Source organism: Plecotus auritus (genome assembly GCF_963455305.1).
Source record: "Plecotus auritus genome assembly, chromosome: 2".
Taxonomy (NCBI): Eukaryota; Metazoa; Chordata; class Mammalia; order Chiroptera; family Vespertilionidae; genus Plecotus; species Plecotus auritus.
This window is the reverse complement of record NC_137771.1, coordinates 146,135,602-146,147,966: the sequence shown is the minus strand read 5'-3', so window position 1 is coordinate 146,147,966 and position 12,365 is coordinate 146,135,602. Positions and strand designations below refer to the sequence as shown.

Genomic DNA, 12,365 nt, shown 5'->3' with positions numbered 1-12,365 from the left:
TAAGACAGTATAAAAAAAAGGAATGTAAACTATTTAATGAGTAATTTTTTCTATAGAGCACATGTTTAAATAACATTTTGGATGTATTTGGTTAAATAAAATGTGGTATTAAAATTAATTTCACCTGTTTCTCCTTATTTATTTATCCTCATCTGAGGATATTTTTCCATTGATTTTCAGAGAGAGAGTGGAAGGGATGGGGAGAGACAGAGAGAGAGAGAGAGAGAGAGAGAGACATCAGTGTGAAAGAAACACATCTATTGGTTGCCTCCTGCATGGGCCCAGGACCAGGGCCAGGGATCGAGCCTGCAACCGAGGCACACACCTTTGACCGGAATTGAACCTGGGACCCTTCAGTCTGAGGTCTGATGTTCTATCCACTGAGCCAAACTGGCTAGGGCTCTCCTTATTTTTAAAGATGTGGCTACTGGAAATTTAAAATTACATTATGTGGCTTATATTTTATTACTATGGGACATTGATGTGCTAGCTTTTGGGGACTTAGTGAAAAGAAAAATCAATGAGGGAAGATAGAAAACTATAACCAACAATAAAAGGAAATAAGAAATAAATAAAAATAACACAAATATGAAGTCCACATTGTAATAAATACTGTGAAGAAATATTTCTATTGGGAAGAAAACTAAGGGACCTAATTTAGATTGACTGGTCACAGAGGCCACTCATGTTATTGCTGGGACTGCAAGGAGGCCTTTCTACATGGAGTTTCCAGGTGAAAGTGGGAATGGAGCATTCCAGGCTAAGGAAACAGACTGCCAGTCAATATTTACCGAGTCTACCAGACACCCTGGGAATGTAGAAAAGCTGTGGGGCTGCCAGACACCAGAAGGTTCTCAGACTCCTTGGAGCTTGTGGTCTGGTAAGGAGACAGAAGAGGCAGGTCCCTGAGTGTGCAGCGTTGGGTCAAATACCGGCTCTGGGAGTGTCCTTCCTCCTCTTCTCTCCCCCTAAGACCATCATGGACCACAGTCTTGGCTATGCAGGTCCCCAGGGTCCATCAGTTCTTCCTTCGTGGTCGGTAATGCTCATATTTGTCCCTTTTCCCTGTTCTCACTACTCTGCTCTGGCACAGACTCATCATTTCAGAAGTGAGTGTCTGTATTTGCCTCTTAACCAGTTTCCTTGCCTCCAGCCTCTTGCTCTCTTTAGTATCTTCTGTACACGGCTGCCAAATTAATCTTCCAGAAATACCATTGAGACCATGTAACTTCCTTGCTTCAAAGCTTTCCCTCGCTTCCGGATACCAGCAGAGGAGCCGTTTGCCAGGAGCTGCTACATTTCTCTCTTCCTTTTCACCATTATGACGGTTCCTGGCGAAGCTCTGCCTACAGCAGTAATGGCAACCTCTTCAGCTGATGGTGAATAGTCTTTGAACCTCACTTCTAGACTTCTTCCCTTATTTCCCCTCCTGCCCTGCATCAGCCTCTGGGCCAAGCATGCTGGAATTCTCATTGTTCTTCAAACAGGGAGTTGCACTGCCTCCCAGGGACGGACAAGAGCATATTAGCAGGAGCATGGGTTCCAGAGTCAGCCAGACCATGTTCAAATCCCAGCTCTGCCATTTTACTAAGTGTGAGAAGTGTTTCAAAAGTTATCTATCTTTTCCAAGCCTTAGTTTTCTCCTCTGTTAATACCAGGAGGCTAAGAGTAATTCGTATCCCTAGGGGATGGGCAGATAAGATGAGACACTGAAGGTAAAGCATTTGTAGGTGCTTAGTTCATATTAAGTCCTTACTTCATTGGCATTGTTTAAATGAATGGTAATCCATACTTGTGCTGATGAACAGAGATAGATACCCCCAGAAACCCATGGCCCTGCTTTCATTTTGCATCCCTAGTGCCAGTTAGCAGCCTCCTTATATCTGATGATTTTTTTTTCTCTCTCTCTCCCTTTGATGCTGGCCAGAAACACTGGATGGGGACACTGAATAGTGGTGTCAAGGAGCTGGATAGGACCTCAAAGACAATCCAGTGTAGGACCTCTGAGCTCCCTCAGTGTGTCCAAGTAGATCCAGAAGAGTTAGTTGAAAAACTCCTGTCAGCCTTTGTAGGGCTTGCAATTTTTCTTTCTTTCTTCTTCCCTGCCCCCCCCCCCCAACATCTTTATTGTTGAAAGAATTACATATATCCATCTTTCTCCCCCATTGACCTCTTCTAGCCTGCTCCCACCCCAGGCCTTTACCACCCTATTGTCTGTGTCTTTGGTTTTGGTTGATCTCTTCCCACCCACCCACCCCTCCTTCCCTCTGAGATTCCACAGTCTTTTCCATGCTTCTACATTTCTGGATCTATTTTGTTCATCAGTTTATTTTGTTCATAAGATTCCACATATGAGTGAGATCATGTGATACTTATCTTTCTCTGACTGACTTATTTTGCTTAGCATAATTCTCTCCAGGTCCATCCATGCTGTTGCAAATGGTAGGAGTTCCTTCCTTTTTTACAGTTGCATAGTATTCCATTGTGTAAATGTACCACAACTTTTTTATCCACTGGGTATGTTATTTTACTTGCACAGCAATCTCTCTAGTTATTTTGTTTTTCCCACCAAATTTCTGGTTTATCAGTTAATTATATGTCTTTTTTGACTTCTGTCAGTGAGAAAGAGTGAAAAAGGGTTGAAGCGGGTGATATAGGAGACTGGGCTTCAGCTGTGAACCTTGCATGAGTAATAGCCTCACTTCTTCCTGTGTTCCCAATCACATTTCTAGGGTCCTCCATGGAATTAATCAGATCATGCACTTTGAAGGTTAAAAGTCTTACACAATTTTAAGGTGTTATTATTACACAGTCTTTCTTCACTTCCCTTCCCCTTCCCCCCGCCCCCCACCCAGACTTGGTGTAAGCTTAGTCCACTGTTAAAATGAGGAGGCACTTTGAAGTCTTCTCTTTGGGAATATTTTCTAAGACAGTACTGCTGGTACAACTCTGTTATTTTAAATAGAAAAAAATAAATTAAGAAATTGTCTTTCACCCGGCCGGCATAGTTCAGTGGTTGAGCATTGACCACTGAACAAGGAGGTCACGGTTTGATTCCCATTCAGGGCATAGGCATGGGTTGTGGGCTCCATCCCCAGTGGGGGGTGTGCAGGAGGCAGGCAATCAATGATTCTCTCTCATCATTGATGTTTCTGTCTCTCCCTTCTTCTCTGAAATCAATAAAATATATTTTTTTAAAAAAAAGAAAGAAATCACCTTTCCAAACAGTTTTAGATTTTTGTTTTGTGTTTTGTAAGTTCTTTTTAAAATAAACATTAGTTTTGGATTGCAACAGACTGGTCACAACTCAAATTAAATTACAAAGAACACACTGTGCCACAGAGTCCCCTAAGTAATTAAGCTGGGTCTTTTTCAAACTAGGAAGCTTCAAGTGGAAGAAGGCTTTGGTTCAAGATTGACTTTTATATTTGCAGTCAAAGGCAGAAAGTGAGTTAATGTGGCTAGAATAATGTTTCTCAATTGTTTTCACACTAAGACATGGAAATTCTATATCATGTGTTAATGTCAGTATTTTAAAATAGGTATTTAAAATATATAAATATAATTTAAAATTATATATATGCTTTTGGGGGCATCACCTACATTAGAAATTACAGAACAAGAGACTTTGTCTTCCTTTTCATTTATATCTTTGGAAGATTCAGTATGCAGCAGATTGTCACCAAGAGAGGAATATAATAACTGGTCCAGAGTTAGTGCAGCATAAATACAGGATGAAGCAAAACTAGGTTTGCAGTTGTCTGAGTGGAAAACAATACAATATGTAAAAGATAATAATACAAGAGTAAACTCTGTTTCATGTACTCAAAACTGTGAACCTACTTTTGCCCCACCCTGTATTTGTAAAGTGAGAATAAGTGAAAGCAAGTAAAAAAGTAACTTTTCAACACCTCTTTATGGAGATCAGAATGTCTATAAATTATCCCATCTAAATTACTGTAGTATTAAAGACTTAGATGTTAGAACTGAAACTATAAAATTCCTAGATGAAAATATAGTCAGTAAGCTCTTTGACATTGTTCTCAGCAATATCTTTTTGGCTACATCTCCTTGAAACAAAGGTAACAAAAGAAACAATAAACATCAAACTAAAAAGTTTTTGCACAGTGAAAGAAACCATCAACAAAATGAAGACAACCAACTGAGTGGGAGAAGATATTTGCAAATGACACATCCAATAAGGGATTAACATCAACGATACATAAATAACTCACACAACACCAAAAACAAAACTAAACAATTCAATTAAAAAATGGGCAGAGGACTTGAATAGACAGTTCTCTCAAGAGTACATACGGGTGGCCGAAAGACATATAAAAAGATGGCCAACATCACTAATCATCAGGGAAATTCAAATTAAAATCACATGAGGTATCACTTCATACTTGTCAGAATGGCTGTCATCAATAAATCAACAAGTAAGTGCTGAAGAGGATGTGGAGAAAAGGGAACCCACTTTTGGTGGGATTGTAAATTGGTGCAGTCACTATAGAAAACAGCATGGAGATTCCTCAAAAAATTAAAAATAGAACTGTAATAGAACTACCCAGCAATTCCACTTCTGGGTATTCATCCAAAGAAAACAAAAACGCTAATTTGAAAAGATACATGCAGCCCTATGTTCTTTGCAGCACTACTAGTAATAGCCAAGATATGGAAGCAACTGAGATGTCCATCAACAGATGAATGGACAAAGAAGATGTGATATGGACCTAGACAATACTATGCTAAGTGAAATAAGGCATACAGAGAAATACAAATACCATCCATATGATCTCACTTATATGTGGAATCTAAAAAAACAAAATAAATAACAAAACAGAAGAGAAACAGATCCACAGATATAGAGAACAAGCTGATGGTTGTCAAAGGAGAGAAGGTGAAGGAATAGAAACAAGAAAATTAAAAAATATAAATTCTTGCTCACTGTAGGGCACAGATAATACCAGTACATGAAGCAGCAAAATATATAGTATGGCAGATGGTGGAATGTGCTGAGAAAAGTACTGGGGGTGAAGAAATGTTTTGAGTTTTAAGTATGGTAATAAGATAAGGAGGGCTATTATGGCTCAGTTGGTTGAGTGTTTTCCTGTGCACCAAAAAGTTGCTGGTTCAATTCCTGGTTAGGGCATATACCCAGGTTTCAGATTCAATCCCTGGTTAGGGTGCATATGGAGGCCACCAATCTATATTTCTCTTTCTCCCTCTTCCTTTCTCTCTCAAATCAACTAAAAAACATATTAAAATAAGGAGAGCTTCACTGAAAGCTGACATTTAAAAAATAAAAAATAAATAAAGAACTATGGCATCTGACTACAGGAAAGGGAACAAAACATCAACAGGTGCTCCTGAATATGAGGTCCTCAATCTGTATTTGTTAAATCTGTCTAAAGGAACAAGACTAATATAGTGCCCATCACACTTGACCACCCTTATGACAGTCCTTCTTACTTTGAGCCCCAAGATTTTCCTCTCTTGTTTTACTTGCTCAGAACCAGTTTTCAGAAGAACCAGTAAAGAACCGATGATTCAGTAGCTCTGATGTCTGAATGCTAGGAATCCTAAAAAGGTAAAAGAAGCACTGGAAATTGCCCTAGACCAGTGATTCCAAACGTATCAAATAAGAGAATTTTTAACATCAGAGAATTTCTAGGTTCCCTCCCCACTGCATCCCGCAATTTGATTGTGGCTATACTTTTAGTATCTGTTAATTAAAAGAAAAAGTCATAACCATACCAATCCAGGTGGCCTCTTACAATGGAACCTTGGCTCAAGTATCTTCACCTTACCTGAGAAGGCCACCAACATTTTAGATGAAATTTCTCATTGCATAAATGAAGCACAGGAGCATTAGTGATTAAGAATGTGCAATCCAGAAAAGCACAGGATGTTTAAATAGAGATTTGAAAATATTCAGAAGTCACAACTAAGTCGACTTGAGATCTCTTGCTCAAAGAAACATGCCAACCCTTGATTAATAGATTTCATTCTTGGGAGGCAGAAATATTTTTTAAAATTTATTTTTGTTTAAAAATTTTATTTTTCAATTATAATTCACATTCAGTATTATTTTGTTTTAGTTTCAGATGTACTACATAGTGGTTAGACAATCATATACTTTACAAAAGTGATCCACGCAATGGAGACACAAATATTCTTGTGTGTTTTTTTCCCCTTATTATTTTCATGTGGCACTTTAGTGTTAATCTCATCACTAGCTTCATGGGTATTATTGAGAATCTCCACTCTGAGCACTTGCAATGCTCTTTACACCAGGGAAATGCCTTCATGGGCTGCCAGATGAAACACAGGATGCCTAGTGAAATTTGAATTTCAAATAATGCATGCAATATATAGGGCATACTTATGTTAAAAATCATTTGTTTACCTGACATTCAAATGTCACTAATATTCTGTACTTTCGTTGTCATTGTTGCTAAATGTGGCAAGTCTACCTCCAGATGTTCAAAGTAGTACCAAGTACCGAAAGGGAGGAACTGAAAATGTGGGTGACATTTTTGCACAGCTGTTAACAGTGGTTACTGACATTTTCTGGTGATCTTTCAGGTTTCTGTCCAAGGAAGGCTTGTGTATAGTTTTCTCAGGGAGTCTTGCTGGTCTTCATGGACACACAACCCAGCTCAGACACGGGCAGCCCAGGAGCAGTTACTCATCCTCCTTATTCCCTCAGTTCATTCTCATCTACATGAACACATGCTAGTATATCTGTCCTTCTGTGTGTGTGTCGGGGGGCTGGGGCGGGGGGGAGCGGCAATCGAAGGTAATGGTAAATATTTCTTTGGGATGAAGTAATGAGTTTAAGGGTCAAATCAGGGGAGAGGGGAGAGAGCAGGTAGGAAGGAGACTTCCACTCACTCAGACCCCTCATTTTCCTGTATAGGAATCAGGGCATTTCCTATGGAGATAGTGAGCTGTAAAAACACTCCACTTTTTCTTCTCTGAACTTGAATTTAAGGGAGGTTGGAGTTTAAATGCCTTTATCTAATTTTTTTCTCACAGTTTCAAAAGAAGCCAGATTCAAAAGAAAAGCTGACATTGGATCCTATTTTTTTTTCATTTTTAAAAAATTTATAAGATGTGTTATTTTAGGATTTTTTTCTCACTTCAATTATAAAATCAACAAATTTATTCCAAAAAATATGCAGAATCCTCTTTGAGGAAGATGTGGTTGCTGGCTCCTGACTCACAGCTGTTCGCTCTTGCTGAGGAACAAGTCGGTCAGGAAGCCGAGCCGCAGCCGTGGTTTTTAAAGATACCAGGAAGACACCCGTGGAACCAGAGGTGGCGATCCACTGAATTAGAATCACGCTAACCAGCCGCAACGTCAAGTCCCTGGGGAAGGTGTGTGCTGACTTGATCAGAGGCGCAAAGGAAAAGAATCTCAAAGTGAAAGGGCCAGTCCAGATGCCAACCAAGACTCTGAGAATCACTACGAGGAAGACTCCCTGTGGGGAGGGTTCTAAGACCTGGGATCCATTTCAGATGAGGATCCACAAGCGGCTCATGGACTTGCACAGCCCTTCTGAGATTGTCAAGCAGATTACTTCCATCAGCATTGAGCCAGGGGTGGAGGTTGAAGTCACCATTGCAGATGCTTAAATCAGGCTTTTTAATAAATTGACTATCAGTTGTTAAAAACAAAACAAAACAAAAAACAAAAAACACATGCAGAATATGATGACAAAGGCAAAGAAACAGCTTATTTAAATGACTATTCACATTGACATTCTGTCACCTCAAGGCAGACCTGTGTAACAGACTAACTTTTCATAACATGTTCTAGGGGTCAGAGTGGTTTTCTGTCTATGAAGTTGGGAAAAAAGCACTGAAAATTAGGCTTCTTGTTGGATCGGATTTTGTTTCCTGCCCAGAAATGGGATTTTGGAGGTTCATTTTATGAAGTTCTATGATGGTGAATGCCAGTGTCTGCCCCACGGAGTGATCCCACCCCAGCCCCAGCCTGGGGTCTCAGCCTGGGAGGGCCACGTGGCCCCAAAGAGCGATCCCACCCCAGCCCCAGCCTGGGGTCTCAGCCTGGGAGGGCCACGCGGCCTCACAGAGCGATCCCACCCCAGCCCCAGCCTGGGGTCTCAGCCTGGGAGGGCCACGCGGCCCCACAGAGCGATCCCATCCTAGCCCCGGCCTGGGGTCTCAGCCACTGAGTCACACCAGCCAGGCAGATATGGAGGAATCTTAAATGTTTCTTTTTTTATATATATTTGATTGATGTTTTACAGAGAGGAAGGGAAAGGGATAGAGAGCTAGAAACATCTATGAGAGAGAAATATCAATCAGCTGCCTTCTGCACACTCCCCACTGGGTATGTGCCCCCAACCAAGGTACATGGCCTTGACCGGAATCGATCCTGGGACCCTTGAGTCTGCAGGCCATCACTCCATCCACTGAGCCAAACCAGTTAGGGCTATCCAATATGTTAAAGAAAAAACCCTATCTAATAAAAAGGGAATATGCAGGGGAGGGCATTTGGGGGTGACTGGGCTGTCAGGGGAGGGCAGTTGGGGACGATCAGGCCGGCAGGGGAGCAGTTAGGTATCGATCAGGCTGGCAGGGGAGTGGTTAGGGGGTGATCATGCTGGCAGGCAGAAGCGGTTAGGGGCAATCAGGCAGGCAGGCGAGCAGTTGGGAGCCAGCAGTCCCAGATTGTGAAAGGGATGTCTGACTGCCTGTTTAGGCCTGGCAGTCAGACATCCCCCAAGGGGTCCCAGATTGGAGAGGGTGCAGGTTGGGCTGAGGGACACCCCCCCCCATGCACGAATTTCATGCACCGGACCTCTAGTTGATATATAAGTTCGTTCATCTCTCTTTGTTTTGCTTATAATTTATCGGTGGAGAAACTAGTTAGTCCCATAGAATTTTGCATCATCTGGATTTTACTGGTTGCCTCTCCATGTCTTTTAACATGTTTCTCTGCCCCTGTATTTCCTGTAAGTTGGTAATATGGAGAGGAGCTTTAATTTTTTTTTTCTTTTTGCAAAAATACTTCAGGCCTGTCTTGTCAGTTTGTCTTTCTTAGATGTCAGCAATCTTTATTTATCAATGCCTGAATTTACTACTTCATTAGGATCTGTAAATTTCTAAGTTATATAATTTCTTCTGTAGCTATTCACAGAAATATTTATACAAAGAGAAATTGCTCCTCATTAACTATATGGATACAGTTTTTCCTAATTCTTTATCCCAGTGTTTTCCAAGTTGAAGTTGATAAAGTCCTAGGTTTCTGCTGACATGTTCTTGGGGGCAGGGAGAGAGGGTCTGCAAGCTTTCTACTATAATAATCTAACTACATTTTCATCTCAGCAATAATTAAGAAATAAGCATATTCTAGATCATCTGTATGAGCATCTTGTATCACAGTTCAACCGTTGATCTGAGTGTTGCCACTCACATTTGTATTTAGGATCATGATTTAATTATCAAAGGTTGATGAATAAAGAAGATGGGCTTACTATGCCAGACAGCTTTTCACGGGCCTTCAGTTTGAATAGAGAATTGAGTCAATTTGGGGGACACTTAATATACAGATTATGGATCAAAAAGAAGATAAATTGTGGCTATCAGAGCCAGAGTCATGGCTGTGAAAGGGGAAAAATCATTGTTATATGTTATTTGTATTAGTTTATTTGATTTGTGTTGGTTTGGTAGTTTTGCTTATATTAATTTATAAATTGCTTTTATTTTTATAGTTGTCCAAATATGTATTTTTACTATTTAAGAAAATTTATAATTAAAACAACTTAAGTCAACACACTGGCTCTGAAAGAGCTTGTTTTTCTTTTTCTTAAAAGGTCTACTTATAACTCAGGTTTGAGAAACACTGCTTTGTCCCATTCTGGCTTGCACAGGGCTATTAGCTAACCCCACAGTCAGTGCACTTTGTCTTCAGGAGTGACCTCCTGCGGAGGGTATTTGGAATCTAATGGAGTGTGCCGGGGGACCAGGAACACTCACAGATAAAGAGCTGTATTGGGGAAAAGGTGTTTGTGGGCCTCTTGCCCTCCTTGACATCATCCTAAGCCACAACTGCCCCCTGTATACCTTTCACTGGTGCCTTGTGAGCTCTGGTCAACGGAGAATGTTAGGCCATACCTACATATTACCAAAACAACTCTTTGTTAAAATAAAAGGCAAAACAAAAGCTATCCAAAGCAATCTTCTCCAATTTTAACGGGCTGAGTCACCTAGGGATTGTTAAAATGCAGATTTTGACTCAGATGATACAAGATGGGGACTGAGGCCCTGGCTGGTTTGGCTCAGTGGATGGAGCATCAGCCTGCAGACTGAAGGGTCCCAGGTTCTATTCTGATCAAGGGCATATGCTGGGGTTGTGGTCTCGGTCAACAGTGGGGAGCGTGCAGGAGGCAGCCAGTCAATGATTCTCCTTCATCATTGATGTTTCTATCTCTCTCTCCCTCTCCCTTCCTCTCTGAAATCAATTTTAAAAAAAAGAAGAAAAAGAAAAAGATGGGACCTGAGAAGCGGCATTTCTATCCTTCCTAGGTGGTAACTCCTTTGTCTTTATGTCACAGTCATCTTTCTTGACCTTTCTTAGATAATGCATATAAAGCCCTTAGTACAGTGTTTGATACAGAGTCAGCATTCAATAAATGTTCATGATTCTTGTAATGATAGTTACAATTAGCTTTTGAAGCACAGAGAAGGGTGGATGTAATGGGGAAGAGGGTGGGGGAATAGAGGTAGATAGACTTGAGTCAGGATCCTGCTTTTGCTATTGACAAGCTATTTGACCTGGGCAAGTTAGCCTTTCAAGTCTCTGACCGTTGATGTAAAATGGGGAGGAAAATACTCTCTCATAGAATTGACAGGACACTATACACTCCTAGAGTGGTGGATGCTCAACAGATGTCATTTTCCTCCCCTTTTGAACATAGACTTGGGGTTGAATCTTGGTTCTTTCATGACACTATTGTGAATTGTGTTATCATCTTTTTTTAAAAAAAGATTAAATTCTTTATTGTTTAAAGCATTACATAAGCCTCCTTTTTTCCCCATTGACCTCTCCTCGGCCACTCCCACCCATCAGCACATGCCCTCACTCCTCTACTGTCTGTGTCCATTGGTCCTGCTCATATGCATGCATACAAGTCCTTTGGTTGACCTCTTATCCCCCGCCTCCCCTGCCTTCCCTCTGAGTTTTGGTGGTCTGTTTGATGCTTCTCTGTTTCTGTATATATTTTTTGTTCATCAGTTTGTGTTGTTCATTATATTCCACAAATGAGTGAGATCGTGTGATATTTATCTTTCTCCAACGGTCTTATTTCACTTAGCATAATGCTCTCCAGATCCATCCATGCTGTTGAGAATGGTAAGAGTTCCTTCTTTTTTACAGCAGCGTAGTATTCCATTGTGTAGATGTACCACCATTTTTTAATTCACTCATCGCTGATGGGCACTTAGGCTGTTTCCAGATCTTAGGTATTATAAATTATGTTGCTATAAACATAGGGCTACATATATCCTTTCTGATTTTTTGGGGATATATTTTTAGAAGTAGGATTACTGGGTCAAATGGGAGTTCCATTTTTAATTCCTTGAGGAAACTCCATACTGTTCTCCACAGTGGCTGGACCAGTCTCCATTCCCACCAGCAGTGCACAAGTGTTCCCTTTTCTCCACATCCTCTCCAGCACTTGTTGTTTGTTGATTTGTTGATGATAGCCATTCTGACAGGTGTGAGATGGTACCTCATTGTCATTTTGATTTGTATCTCTCAGATGATTAGTGACTTTGAGCATGTTTTCATATGTCTCTTTGGCCTTCTGTATGTCCTCTTTTGAAAAGTGTCTATTTAGGTCCTTTGCCCATTTTTTGATTGGATTATTTATCTTTCTTTTGTTAAATTGTATAAGTTCCCTGTAAATGTTGGAGATTAAATCCTTATCGGAGATAACATTGGCAAATATGTTCTCCCAGGCAGTGGGCTTTCTTGTTGTTTTGTTGATGGTTTCTTTTGCTGTGAAAAAGCTTTTAATGTAATTTAATTTTATTTTTATTTGACTCTTTTATTTTTTTCAGCTTTTTAATAAATCTTTATTGTTCAGATTATTACAGATGTTCCTCTTTTTTCCCCACATAGCTCCTCTCCACCTGAATTCCCCCCACCCCATGCCCTTACCCGTGCCCCCAGCACTGTCCCCATCCATAGGTGTAAGATTTTTGTCCAATCTCTTCCCGCACCCCCCACACCCCCTTCCCCCCAAGAATTTTCAGTCCACTCCCTTTCTATGCCCCTGATTCTATTCTATTCACCAGTTTATTCTGTTCATCAGATTTTTTATTCACTT

The 12,365-nt window shown here is 40.6% G+C and overlaps 1 pseudogene across 1 annotated transcript; it reads left to right on the top strand.

The window, feature by feature from the left end:
* Positions 1 to 720: 720 nt before the first annotated feature.
* LOC308241223 (small ribosomal subunit protein uS10-like) lies at positions 721 to 7,641 on the top strand (annotated as a pseudogene). The gene is made up of 3 exons: positions 721 to 880; positions 1,245 to 1,379; positions 7,250 to 7,641. The product of its transcript is annotated as a small ribosomal subunit protein uS10-like (transcript).
* Positions 7,642 to 12,365: the final 4,724 nt, after the last annotated feature.